Source organism: Cuculus canorus, chromosome 3, assembly GCF_017976375.1.
Source record: "Cuculus canorus isolate bCucCan1 chromosome 3, bCucCan1.pri, whole genome shotgun sequence".
NCBI lineage: Eukaryota > Metazoa > Chordata > Aves > Cuculiformes > Cuculidae > Cuculus > Cuculus canorus.
The window spans coordinates 8,436,944-8,450,595 of record NC_071403.1 but is presented as its reverse complement, the minus strand read 5'-3'; positions in this window follow the sequence as shown (position 1 = coordinate 8,450,595).

Genomic DNA, 13,652 nt, shown 5'->3' with positions numbered 1-13,652 from the left:
AAACATGTATTCTCCCTTGAACAAGAGCATTTTAAACCCTCAGACAGAGGTTAGTTCTTTGCTCAGTTTGATTCACCTGCGAATGATTGAATTTATTGGTCATGGTGGTGATCAGGTGTCAGGGAGACCAGCCACAAGGAAGATGAAGACACACATTTTGAATGGTGGTTTCAAATCACGTGCACTCCTGATGCAATTTTCCCAGCCAGGTAAAGCTGGGAAACTATCAGGGCTGCACAATTTGGGATGCTGGAGCACAAGGAATGTTCTTTAATTGGTACTTGAATCAGATTTCCAAGTGGCACTGGAAACACTGGCTTGCGCCTGACAGACTGTGGTTGTTGAAGATATCACAGGACTTGGTTTAAATCAGGGATAGATGTTTGGTACTTAGATAACTCTGAACTAGTTAAGAGCTGCCTGCTTTTACTGCTGCTTCCTGCAGGTCTATCTATGTTTGCTAGTCCTCAAGGCTGTCTCAAATCATGGCCCCAGAGCTCCACCTGGGGAGCTTCAGGCTCTCAGCACTATGTGAAAGCATTCACCTGTCCGTGAGATTCTTTGGGATGGAAGGTGCCATACAGAAGTATCAAGAAAAGCTATCTATCCTATTTCTATATATTTCAGATCCTTAAAAAGGAACAAGATTGGCTTACTTTACCAAATTTGAAGCCATTCCTTTTATTTCAGTCCCTTATTACACATCTACCTGACTGTTCTTCAGAAATGGAAGAAGAAAAAAACAGTGGGATTTGACTGCTTACCTGATCAGGTTTCATACCTCAGAGCCCTGTTTTGATGGCAAAACAGAGAGAGCCAAAAATATCCTTGGTTCTTAGTCTATGGCCTTAGCAGAACTGCATTTTTATGATGATTGTTCAAGCACAGGGAAAACATAATAAATGTGTCATGTGTCTCTAATCTGTGCTATCTCGGGACAGGAAGGAATGGGCAAATTAGATACTGCAGTGCCTTTGGTAAATCAATTGATCTATGTATTTTCAGATGTTTATGCATAACAGGTTGATTAAGCCTCTTGTGCTTCAGAGAGAAAGCATTAACATTTCACTGGTCGTCTGAAGATTTAAATAGGAGGAAATAGCATACAAACAGGACTACAAATCATTTAAGATATTTAATAAGAGAAAAGCAGTGGGTTGGCTCAAAACCAGTCTGGAAAGGCTCTTTGTTGAAGCTCTGAAGGTGACCACATAGCCAGATATAATTTCTAGCTTGATGTTTTATATCTTATATGCTCATAGAACTTGTTTCTCTTCAGCCCATAGCATAACGTGACCAAACAAAGAGGCTCATTTTGTATCTCTGAATGACCATTGGGTTCTTATTGAAATACATTGCAAACAATGCCATAAACTGTTAGGGATGGGTGAGCAACAGTTATCACGGGGATATTTGCTGCTTCTGGCAGCTAAAACTTTGTTCTCTCATAACAGTCATGTGGCTGGTTATCTGTATCCTCTTCCTGCTGGCCAGTGCCCTCGCCAGGGGGGTGGCTATTGAGCAGGTGTCTCTACTCGAACTGTCCTCTTTAAGCTCTGAATAATTATTTCAGGCGCAACATCTGGCCTGTGAGGTGTGGCACGCTTTGATATTACCCTGTTCAGGTCATCATCCTGCCATGCTGCCTGTTGGCCAGCCCTGACTCTGCCAGCTTCTTAGGCTTCTTTAACCAGCACTACAAAACACAAAGCTTACTATTAGTTGTTTAATATTTTAGTTTTAAATGTAGGAAAATAACTTTTATCACTGTGACCTGGCCAGGAATTCTGTTTGTAACTTTTGCTTCCAAGTGTGCTTCACTGGTTTAGATATTTTCTAGTAAGAAATTATTTAACCTTTGTCCTATTTGTCAGTGATGAATCTCTGTCCTAATCTAAGATTTTGGTGCCCTGTTCATCCACTCTGTTCTTCTGCTAGCAAGAAAAACACTGGTTTTTTTCCCTACCCATCCACAAAAAAAAAAAAAAGAAATAAAACCAAAGCTGATGACCTTCTCATTAGCCAAGTTCAATCAGAGAGAATGGATGATCTGAGCATCGTTTCAACGTTTAAAACTTTAAATGAGAGAAGAAAAAATGAAGGACCTGTAAAAGAATGTTGTCTAATGATGTGTTTTTCAGTTGGAGTTAAAAGAATGAGACAAAGAACCTCCATTTGTTGAGCTAATTGATGTTGTGGAGTAGCACAGAAGTGTTTTGGAAATACTAAACAGCCATTTTCCTTCACAGCCAAAAAAAGGAAAACCCAAGGGAACTGTTGTCTTCCTAATTGTGGAAAAGTGCAGGAGTGAAATTCAAACATGCTTTTTCCATCTTCATTGTAATTGTGCATTATAGTATAAACTTATTTCCAAAGTGTGTGAAACAGTAGAGAAATTTGAACTCTAGGTCAGGAAAGAAATACACATGGATATTTGCCGAAAATGTCTTCATTGGGTGTTGCTTCAGAGTATCATTTACATTTTTAAATTCCCCATCTTTAGGACAATTACTTTGTAGACAGTTGTTTTCATCAAATATTCTTAAAGTTCATAAAATGCTCATTAGATAGTCTTAAAAATACAGTGTGAGAAAACCTGTTTCTGTTGGCACTGCCATGTTATTCATCTATCTTTTCAGACATGTTTTTGTTGGCATTTTCATCTATGCTTGGCTTCATTTTTAATGAACTTTTAACTGCTAAATAGTGGTTATCTGGGACACAAGAATCAAAAGTAGTTAAAGTTGCTCAGAGCTAAGAAGAATAGACAGAAGCAGCGCTCAGCATTTTACACAGTAAGCTGAGGAACAATGAGCTATAATTATCTCCTGTTAAAAACAGCAAAATAAGAAATACGCCAGTTTAGGTTTGAAGTTGGCAGCAGTTCAGAAGGCTGAAAGAATGAGAAATTGTGGAAATTCACTGCCTATTTTCCCCTTTATGTCTCTTCTATGTGAGTTTTTTAGGTTGTGTGCAGGTGCTCAAAATTTATTTGTTCTAGAAGCTCCCCTCTCCCATTTCCTCATCATTGATAGTGATAGCATAAAGACAATGAAAAAGCCACAAAAAATGTCAGTCGTCATTAGTCTAGATAGCAGGCGAAACACCTTTCCGTCTAACTCAGTATTTCATACAGGTCAACTAAGAGTGAGGAACAAGGAAGCATTAGCATCCTTATTTTACAGACAGGGAATTAAAATAAAAAGATGGTGGTTGTATGGCTCATCTCACTGATTTGAGCTGCATGCAAGTTAGATGTTTAATACTGACCCAGTTGCTTAAGCTCTTTCCTTAGAGGGGACAGATAGCCCTCAGTGATTTATCCCATCTGCCTTAAAAATCCATATTATAGTGGACAGAAGAAGTTATCCTTTGATAAAGCTCTTGCTCTATCTCTCTATTGACTATTAGGGAAGTCAAAGATGGAACCCATGATCTTCATAAATCAGTCTTGTTCAGTCTCAGAAGTGGACAGGCCAAGCTCTGCTTATAAGGTTTTCCTAAACCTTCCGATGCAAATTTTATGCATTCTTCAGTCCAGAAAGAAACAGTTTGGATGGTTCAGCTCAGCAGGTAGTGGCTTATACTCTTCCTGGAGGCCAGTAACAAGTTGGGTACTGCAGGGGTCAATCTTGGGACCTGTCCTGTTTAACATCTTCATCAATCACCTAGAAGAGGTAAGGGGGAGAGGGAGGGAATTCCCAGAGGGCTTGCCAATAACAACAAAGTGGGGTTAGGGGAATGACCAACTGGTACGCTTAAGTGCAGGATTGCCATTCAGAAGGACTCAGACAGGCTGGAGAAATGGGCCAACAGGAATGATATGAGATTCAACAAGAACAAATGCAGAGTTTTACACCTGGGATGGCAAATGTGTGCCAGCAATGTGCCTTTACAACAAAAAAAGATTAATGATAACCTGGGCTGAATTCAGAGAATTGTTGCCAGCAGATTGAGGGAGGGGATCATTCCCGTCTACACTGAAATGCTGTGTCCAGTTCTGGGCTCCTCATTACAAGAGAGAGAGACATGGACGTACTGGATCAAGTCCAATGAGGCCCCACAAAAATGATTAAAGGACTGGAGAATCTCTCCTGTGAGGAAAAGTTGAGAGAGTTGGGACTGTCCAGCCTGGAGATCTCATCAACGTGTACAAATACTTGAATAGAGGGTACAGAGAAGATGGAGGCAGGCTCTTTTAAGGAGGACTTTCTTCACTATGAGAGAGGTGAGACACTGTAACAGGTTGCCAAGGGAAGTTGTGGCTGCCCCATCCCTGGAAGTGTTCAAGGCCAGGTTGGATGGGGCCTTGGGCAGCCTGAGCCAGTGGGAAATCGCTGCCCATAACAGGGGAGTTGGAACTGGATGATCTTTGAGGTCCCTTCCAACCCAAATTGTTCTATGATTCTATGATTCTTTTCAGTGGTGCACAGGAAGAGGCAATGGCACAAACTGAAACACAGGAGCTTTTAGCTGAATATCAGGAAACACTTTTTTGCTGTGAGGGTGGCCAGTCACTGGCACTCAGGTTGCCCAGAGAGGTTGTGGAATCTCTGTCTTTGGAAATACTCAAGAGCCATGTGGACATGGCCCTGGGCAACCCACTTTGAGTGACTCTGCTTGGGCAGAGGGATCAAACCAGATGGCCTCCAGAGATCCCTTTGAACCTGAACCATTTTGTGATTCCATGAAAATGCCCTGTCAGCAATTCATTCCAGGGCTTGACTGTCGGGGAGACATCTCTGTTGAAGAGGCCCTGGGAGTCCTGGTGGGCAGTGAGCTGAGCCTGAGCCAGGAGTGAGGCCTGGCAGCAGGGGTGAACAACAGCACCTGAGTTTGTAATAACAGGAGCATGGCCAGTTTGGGGTAATGCATATTCTGCTTTACTTCATAGTCATTAGGATAATTCATCTAGATTAGGGATGTCCAATTTTGTCCCGTTTCCCCCTTGTAACACACAGATAAACTGGAACAACTTCATTGGAGGCTGCCAAAATGGTCAGGGCTGGGGCTAATGCCCTGTGAGAAGAGGCTGAGGGAGCTGGGCTTGTTCAATCTGCAGAAGGGACAGCTTCAGGGGGGACTTAACAGCAGTCCTTAGTGCCTACAAGGAGAGTGTTAAGAAGATGGAACTAAGCTGTTCACAGTGGCCTATGGTAAGAGGAAGAAGGAAAATGTCCTAAGTTGAAACAAGAGGTTCACACTGAGACAAGGAGGAACCTTTTCCTCATAAGGACAGCCCATCAGTGGAACAGATTGTCCAGGGAGGTTGTACCGTTTCCACCTTTCAAGAAACACTTGAGCAACATGGTCTGACCCTATAGCCAAACCTCCTCTGAGGAAAAGATTGGGCTAGAGACCTCCTGTAGTCCCTCCCAACCTGAACAAGTCTATGACTCCCAGATGACCAGGCACTTTGACTTCTCCTTCATGCCCTTTCTTCTTGTCAAGGCCAACAGTGTCAGATATTATGAGGAGAGGAGTAAGAACAAAACTGATCACAACGTTATGTCACTCTCCTAATCTGTGTTGTCCCTGGGTTACTGAATGCTTTGCTTAGCTTTGCTCTTCATGCTACAGAACAGATGTAGGAGAACCAGGAATTATACAGAAAAGAGCACTGTGAGGAAAGACAAAATAGGTCAGGTTCTGCAACTTGAAGAAAGATACTGGTTCTGGATGCATTACAGGCCTGGGAAGTGATGGTCATTGAGGAGATACTAAAAAGGGAATGATTAGTCACTGTTTCTTGGAATATAAGAAGTAGAGAGCACTCAACAAAATTATTGGGCAGAAAGTTTAAAAACAAACAAGACTTGTTAATGAGTATATAGCAACATTGTGAAAGATTTTGCGAAGGCCAAAAGTACAAGTAGATTCAAGAAGGATCAGATGAGTTCATGGAAAATATATCCATTGGTACACAGGGATTTGGATGAAGCTGTCATCTCAGGAAGTTCCTAAGTAGCTGTTTGCTGGAGGTCAAGAGGACATGTCAGGAAAGGGTCAGCCTATACATGGCCCTGGTTCTGCCCCTGTGCATCTGCTGCTGTCCACCACACAGGAGAGTCCTGTGCTGGATGGACATTGGCCACTCTGACAGTTCTCGTTACTAACTCACCAACAGTGACCATAGCCTGCCCCTGCCCCCTGATAAGGTAAAGGAGGAGACACCACAAGTTCTGAAGGAAAAGGAAGCCATGTGAGAGAAAATCTCGGGAATTAGGAGACCTTGTTAGTGACCTGCGGCTGCAGGGGGATAGCCCCAGACTGGCAATGATTTTTTTTCTTCTTGTGTCACATTATCCCCATCTATAAAATTTGTCTTTTTAAATTTCTTTGGGGGTTATAGACACTAAAATATTAGTAAATATGAAACACAGAAGGTGTCATCTGAATATAAGGAAATTTTTTTGCTGTGAAGGTGACTGAGTACTGGCATAGATTTCTCAGATAGACTGGAGAGTCTTCATCCTTGGAGGTATTCAAACACCAGTTGGATATGCTTCTGGGCAACTGGCTTTAGGTGACCCTGCCTGAGCAGGTAGGTTGGATCAGATGAGCTCCAGAGACCCCTTTGAACCTCAAATGCGCTGTGATTTTGTTATTCTGTGACATAACAATATTAATAATTATTAAATATAATTCAAATGTTAGAACTGTTAATGTTAAACTATTGAACCTGCTTGGAGGTTCAATGATGTGCCTGAGAAAGAAGAGGACCTGCTCTGTGTTTAAAGCGACTTGGCCAAGCTTTTTGACATTTCCAATATTGCAATGCTCTACATAACCTACCCTGTTATGAGAATTGGCTTGCACTGTATTTGGATGCTTCTTGAAGTCCTTGTGGGTGAAATCATAACTGCCCTCCACCAATGATTTCTTTAAAATGTCTCAGCAGGGCGGAATACTCCTAAGTGTATTACATGACCAAATGACCACCTTAAGTTCAAAGAGAAGCACCATGTTTTTACAACCATATCTTCCTCTCCAACATGCTGGGCACACAGCTACTTTCATTATCTATGTATCATCACCAACTTCTGTATTTGGATCTTTGTCTTCAGCTTTAATGAGTTTATCTGGGCAGATGCCCATAGCTGAGCTCACAAACACAGCTGTAACCAGACAGCATGAATTTACCCCAGAGAGAAAACAGAAGTGTTTGTTGTGTTGGTGGCAGGTCTCCAGCTGTGGACACCTGGGTTTATACCTGTCCTTGAGTGCTGCTCTGTGCTTGTGCAGAGCAGATCTGCACTGTAAACAACTTTACTGGCAATTGTAAGGATACCCATGCCATGAGCACAGCATTGCTAATAAACGTTTCTTAATGCGTGAGTTTTGCATCATCGGTACATAGAGTTATTGCACCTGGTTGCTTCTAAAAAACAGGGTGACATGAATATGGAATCATAGTATCATAGAATCATGAAATCCCTAGGTTGGAAAAGACCTTTGAGATCATCAAGTCCAAATGTACCTTTCCAGTAGTAAACCACATCCCTAAGCAATTAATTTACCTGTCTTTTAAATACCTCCAAGGATGGGGACTCCACCACCTCTCTGGGCAGCCTCTGCCAGTGCCTGAGAACCCTTTCAGTGAAGATGTTTTTCCAAATGTCCAATATGAACCTCCCCTGGTGCAGCTTGAGGCCATTCCCTCTCGTCCTATCACTTAGGAGAAGAGACCAACACCCACCTCTCCACAACCTCCTTTCAGGCAGTTGTAGACAGCGATAAGGTCTCTCCTCAGCCTCCTCTTCTCAAGACTAAACAATCCCAGTTCCCCCAGCTGCTCCTCATAAGACTTGCTCTCCAGCCCCTTCACTAACTCTGTTGCCCTTCTCTGGACACACTCCAGCACCTCAATGTCTTTCTTCTAATGGGGGGCCCAAAACTGAACACAATATTCAAGGTGCTGCCTCGTCAATGCTGAGTATGGGGGCAGAATCACTTCCCTGGTCCTGCTGGCCACACTGTTTCTGATACAGATATCTCTGTATTACTTTGCAGTCCATACAGTAGATATCCCCAGGTGTACCTGAAGCATGACCTTAGTCCTGGCCAGAGTGGGCTTTACACGACAGTACTGAGACTACTTTCCAGTTGGAGCAGCGTATGGCATTGCTGGCTTATCCAAAATAACTACACAGGAAGGCAAAAGATGCTATTTGTTGCCATTCATTAACAGTGAGTCCCTGAAACATCAGAATTTTCCATTGTCCATTGTGTAAGATTTTCCATTGTCAATTAACCTTTTAATTTCATTTTTCTCCAAGCAGAAAGTCAGGCTGATGAGAGAAATACTCACTTTTATATCAGGCTTTACCCCAAGGCAGTGGTACCATCTAAAATAAATAATTTGGATACTAAAGCATAGAGATTCGGGTCACATATTTTACACAAACACATTAAGGTTAATTGGAATTCATGTATTCTATATGAAATACATCCACTTTATTTAAAAGGAAAAATTCATCTTTCTGGCCTTTTCAGTTTTTAAGATGTAAAATATATTGAGGCTATGTGAGAAGGCAAGCTGATGACAGTCTAGCAAGACAATGTATAGACAAAGAGGGAAGAGGAGAGTTAAAGATAAAATGCTGTTTTTCTGTGTGTTTGACCCCATGCTGAGCTGTAATGTTTTGTTTCTTGCTTTAATCTTTGCTTGGTATCTCACATGTTATTGTAACTTTGCCTAATTTTTCTGTCTCTTTTCTTTCTTTATGCTTTTTCTTCATATAAATACAAAAAGCACAGCAGTAAGCATGAAAAACAGCGAGATCAGAATGACTTCAGTTGGCTTACAGCAGAGATGAATTTTTGCCCCTGCCATAGGCTGAGCAAAGGAGAGGGGAGAGGAATGGATTTCTTTAAAGTAATCAAATGCAGGCTTCTCACATTCACTCAGCTTTTAAGCCATCAAGGCCACAGTGTTTATCTGTCCACTCTTTTTCGTTGTCCATTGCTCCCATGACCGATGCTTTGATTTTCTTGAGACGTACTTTATGTCACGTAGGAGTACTGAGGGATGGTTTTCTTGGTGCGATTAATACTAGAAGCACATTTCTCTCTAGTTTCACCCGTTGCTTTGGGAAGCAGGAATAAAACTACAAAAATGGCACAATAGCATTATAAACCTACCTGACAGCAGTAGTTTCCCAACTTGAAATGAACAACAGCAATGAATGAGGCCCTGAAGCTTAATGACTTGAGTAAGTGAGGGAGAGCGAGTGCCCTTCGTATGCAAGCTAGGGACTGGTTGCCTTGACAGTCAGGGAAAGTCAGATCAAAAAGCTATTTGAAAGCCCGGGTTTTTAGAAGCAAAGATGGGAAACATCTCTCTTTTCTAGCTCTGGAATGTGGAGATAGAGGAAACATTAGCTATTGTATAGACAGGGGGTATTTGATTGCACTCCGCTACCTCTGTGCACCTGATCAAACAGCCGGCAGTTGAAAGGCTGATGTACCATCAGGCTTCCTGCCTGATATAAGCGTGATAAAAATTGTTGCAGCTGGAACATCTAAGAGGACAAAGCTTAGGAAAAAAAAAAACCAAACAGGTCCCAGGAAGGAAATGCCAGGCAAAGAGAGTCCTAAGTTGGGATCCTGTCATTCTGGCCCACATGGGCTTCAGAGGAAGACCAAGGGAAGGAGAAAGAATTACTTTTCTCCAAATACACCTTGGATAGGCTGTACACAAGCACTAAAGAAGACACTCTTCCAGCCCTACCATGTCTTTAATATAACCTTATCCCACCACACTAATACATCAGCCCTGTGTACCGCTTTCCTATTAACAACCCCTTCTCAGTCCAGGATCCTACTCTCTTACCTGCTACCCTGGGATCCCAAACATACCACAACCTTCCTCCCTTGCTTCAGCAGCTGAGATCCCTTATTTCACCTCTCTCCATCTTTATTTTTTCCACATCAGTCCACATTTCCTACTTTTTCTGCCTCGTACCTTCTCTTGCAGCCAGACCCAAGGCAAAATCACCGTGTTGGTGGCCTCCCACCGAAGGAGCATGGTAGAACAGGGCAACTGTTGGCTTGCATACAGGGGCTGACCAAACAACTCAACACAGGAGTTGCCACCAAAGTGGTATGTTAAATCCTAGCACCCTATCAGCCGTCCTTGGAGATATTAAAAGCCTGACTGGACTGGGAAACTTGCTGTAGGTAACCCTGCTGGGATTAGATGATCTCCTGAGGTCCCTTCCCAGCTCAGCCTTTCTGTGAGTGTTTAAGCACTGAACTCCATGATGAGAGAGACAAGAGGAAAGAAATGACACTAACTGCTCTCTTTACAGTCATGAAGGTAAAGTTTGAACTACATCACTGAGAGCCAGGCCTACAATTTCAGCATTTGAGCACATTTACTGGCTAAACAAAGTCACTGTGCAAATATTGGGATACTTTTTTCCTCTGAGAAAAGGCAGACAGAAGAAAATCATAGAATCATAGAATGGTTTGGGTTGGAAGGGATCTTAAAGATCATCTAATTCCAACCCCCCTGCCATGGGTGGTGACACCTCCCACCAGACCAGGCTGCTCAGAGCCCCTTCCAACCTGGCCCTGACACCTCCAGGGATGGGGCAGCCACAGCTTCCCTGGACAACCTGTGCCAGTGCCTCACCACTCTCATCATGAACAATTTCCTCCTTATGTCTAGTCTAAATCTGCCCCTCTCCAGTTTATACCCGTTGCCCCTCCTCCTGTCACCACAAGCCTTTGTAAATAATCCCTTTCCAGCTTTCCTGTAGCCCTCTTCAGGTACTGGAAGGTCACTATAAGGTCTCAGAGCCTTCTCTTCTCAAAATACTGCCTTCCTTGAGGCACTTGGCCAAGGATAGCCCGCAGCAACCTAGGCTGCTGGGCAGCAGAATCGAGATGCAGGGCGGCTGCTGTCTGGAGCATGTGAAGTGGCATAAACTGATGAAAGGATGGGAAATGGCAAGGACATGAATGGGGACAGGTGAAAAGCTGGAAACAAAATTCCAGTTCAGCCAGCATGTGCAATCCCGACGCCTCTAGACAACAAAGTGTAAGCCAGTACTGCATCTTCAGGGCAGTGTGGGAAAGCCATGCTACTGTCTGCATTCATTAGGAAATCGATCCCTTAAACATTCCTTCTATAAAAAAATATATCATTGTAAAGTGCAAAGGAGCAATTTGTTTCAGTAAAAGAGCTGGCAATTCTATTTAGGGGATAGTGTATTCATATCCCCATTATAATCTGCTCTAGGTAAAATAGATAAAATTCCTGCATTTTCACTGGGAAGGTTGTCGAGACTACTTTTAGTGCAGCTATTTTGAGAAATTTGTAACACTATGCAATTTAAAAAGACATAATTTAATATACTTCTATGTTGTATCCACTTCCTCAAGTTCTTTAGGCAGTCACAGAGCAATTTCAGCTTTACAGCAATTTCAGCATTGACAGCAATTCTGATTAGTACCAGTGGAAAGTGCAATGTGTGATCCCCGTGAGTTCCTGTGGCTGCTGGGGAGGGCTGTCCTCTGCATTTGCACTGTTCAGAGGCTGATGGAGATCCACAGCATCCACTGGGCTGGCCTGGGCCACCAAAGGCTGTTCAGCAGGTCAGCTTTGCAAAGTCAGCCTTGCAGGGACTGCCTACCAGTTTGTGTTGCTCTTTTGCATTTGCTTTTCTTTTTGACTTTTAAATCACTGTGTGGGTGAGAGGATTTGCACACTTGAAAGTTGTTCTTCAGCTGGAGGCAGAAAAGAACAGCCATAGGTTGCAGAAACAGATCTGTTTATCCTGGTGGCCTGGGGATTTGGAAGGGAGAGGATGACATAAGGAGTTTTGAACCTAATATATGGGAATTATATAGGATAAGCATGTTTCAGATATTAAATCATTACAACTACATATGGATGGATTAGATGCAACTTTTTCTTTATGCATACTAATGAACTGTGAGCTCTGTCATGAGGAAGGTGACTGAAATAACCAACACCCTGGCTCAGATATTTATTGTAATTAGGTCTGGGTCTTTAATTTTGTTCTCACATTTTCTTTTGCATGGTCTGACAAACTGCTGTCCTGCTGACCCAGCTACAGGCCAGAGAACAAACCAGGGCAACGTGCTGTGTAATTGCCCCACACGAGGGACTGGACTGATACTGCCGTTTTCATAAATAGAAATTATCTCCCTAATCCTATTACTTCTCTGTCTTTAACAAATTGCATCAGCAGATGCTTTGAACCAAGGGACTGGTGTTTACTGTGTTTCATAGCCCAGAGACAGATAACGTGGGCAAAAAGAGCTCTCCATTACTGGCCACATGGGAAAAAGACAAGAAGAATGCAGAGTGTGTAACACAAGTTTCCCCAGACATCTGTAGCCAACAATTCACTCCTAGTACTTAAAGTGGGACTGTGGCCAGAGGAGGAATACATTGCTCTTCCATGAGGATGCTGAGAAATTATGGAGGTGATCTGACCCCTTATTTGCTTGGCTCTGGCCATTGCGGCATTCCCAGCCTCTGCATTGTAGTCATCCCATCCCATCCTGCTCCTGCGCCCACCAAATCCCTACACCTGGCAGAGATTTCCCATTTAAACACAGGAGCATCTAGCTTAAGGATTATGGCAAGATTTCTCTTCCTTATTTTGCCACTTCATATTATCTAGGTCCTGATTCCTTCCAACATGGATTATCCTCTTTTTCTTTCCAATGCCCCTGAAATGAATGAAGTCAATGTAGTGTAAGTGAAGGTGAGACTGTACTAGAGAAGGGAAGGCTCTGCAGAGGGATCAGGACAAGCTGGATTGAGGGGTCAAGGCCTATTTTATGAGGTTCAACAAGTCCAAGTGCCAGTTTTTTGCACATTGGTGTTTTTTGCACAATGACCCCATGTGACACTATGGGCTTGTGGAAGTGTGGGTAGAAAGCTGCCCAGCAGAAAAGGATCTGGGGATGCTTGTTGACAGTTGGCTGAACATGGGCCTACAAAGTGCCTGGGTGACAAGAAGACCCATAGCATCCTGGCTTGTATCAAGAACAGTGCGGCCAGCAAGACTAGGGAAGTGATCTTGCCCCCGTACTTGGCACTGGTGAGGCTTCACCTCGAATACTGTCTTCAGTTTTGGACCTCTCAGTACAGGAAAGATATTAAGCTGCTGGACCACCAAAAATGCAGTAAAGCTGGTGAAGGGTCTAGAGAACAAGTCTTATGAGGAGCAGCTGAGGGAACAAAGACTGTTTAGCCTGGAGAAGAGGAGGCTGAGGGGCAACCTTATTGCTCTCTACAACTGCCTGAAAGGAGGTTGTAGCAAGGTGACTGTTGGTCTCTTCTTCCAAGTAACAAGTGATAGGACAAGAAAAAAGTGGCCTTGAGTTGTGCCAGGGAAGATCTAGATTGAATATTACGAAAAATTTCTTCACTGAAAGGTTGATCGGGCACTGGAACAGGCTGCCCAGGGAAGTGGCGGAGTCTCCTTCCCTGGAGATGTTCAAAAAATGTGTAGACGTGGCACATCATGATGTGGTTTAGTAGGCATGATGGTCATGGGCTGATGATTGGACTTGATCTTAGAGGTCTTTTCCAACCTTAATGAGTCTATAATTAAAGAAATGCAGTAGGTGTTACATGGAAATATAAAGAACCAATCCACGTAGCA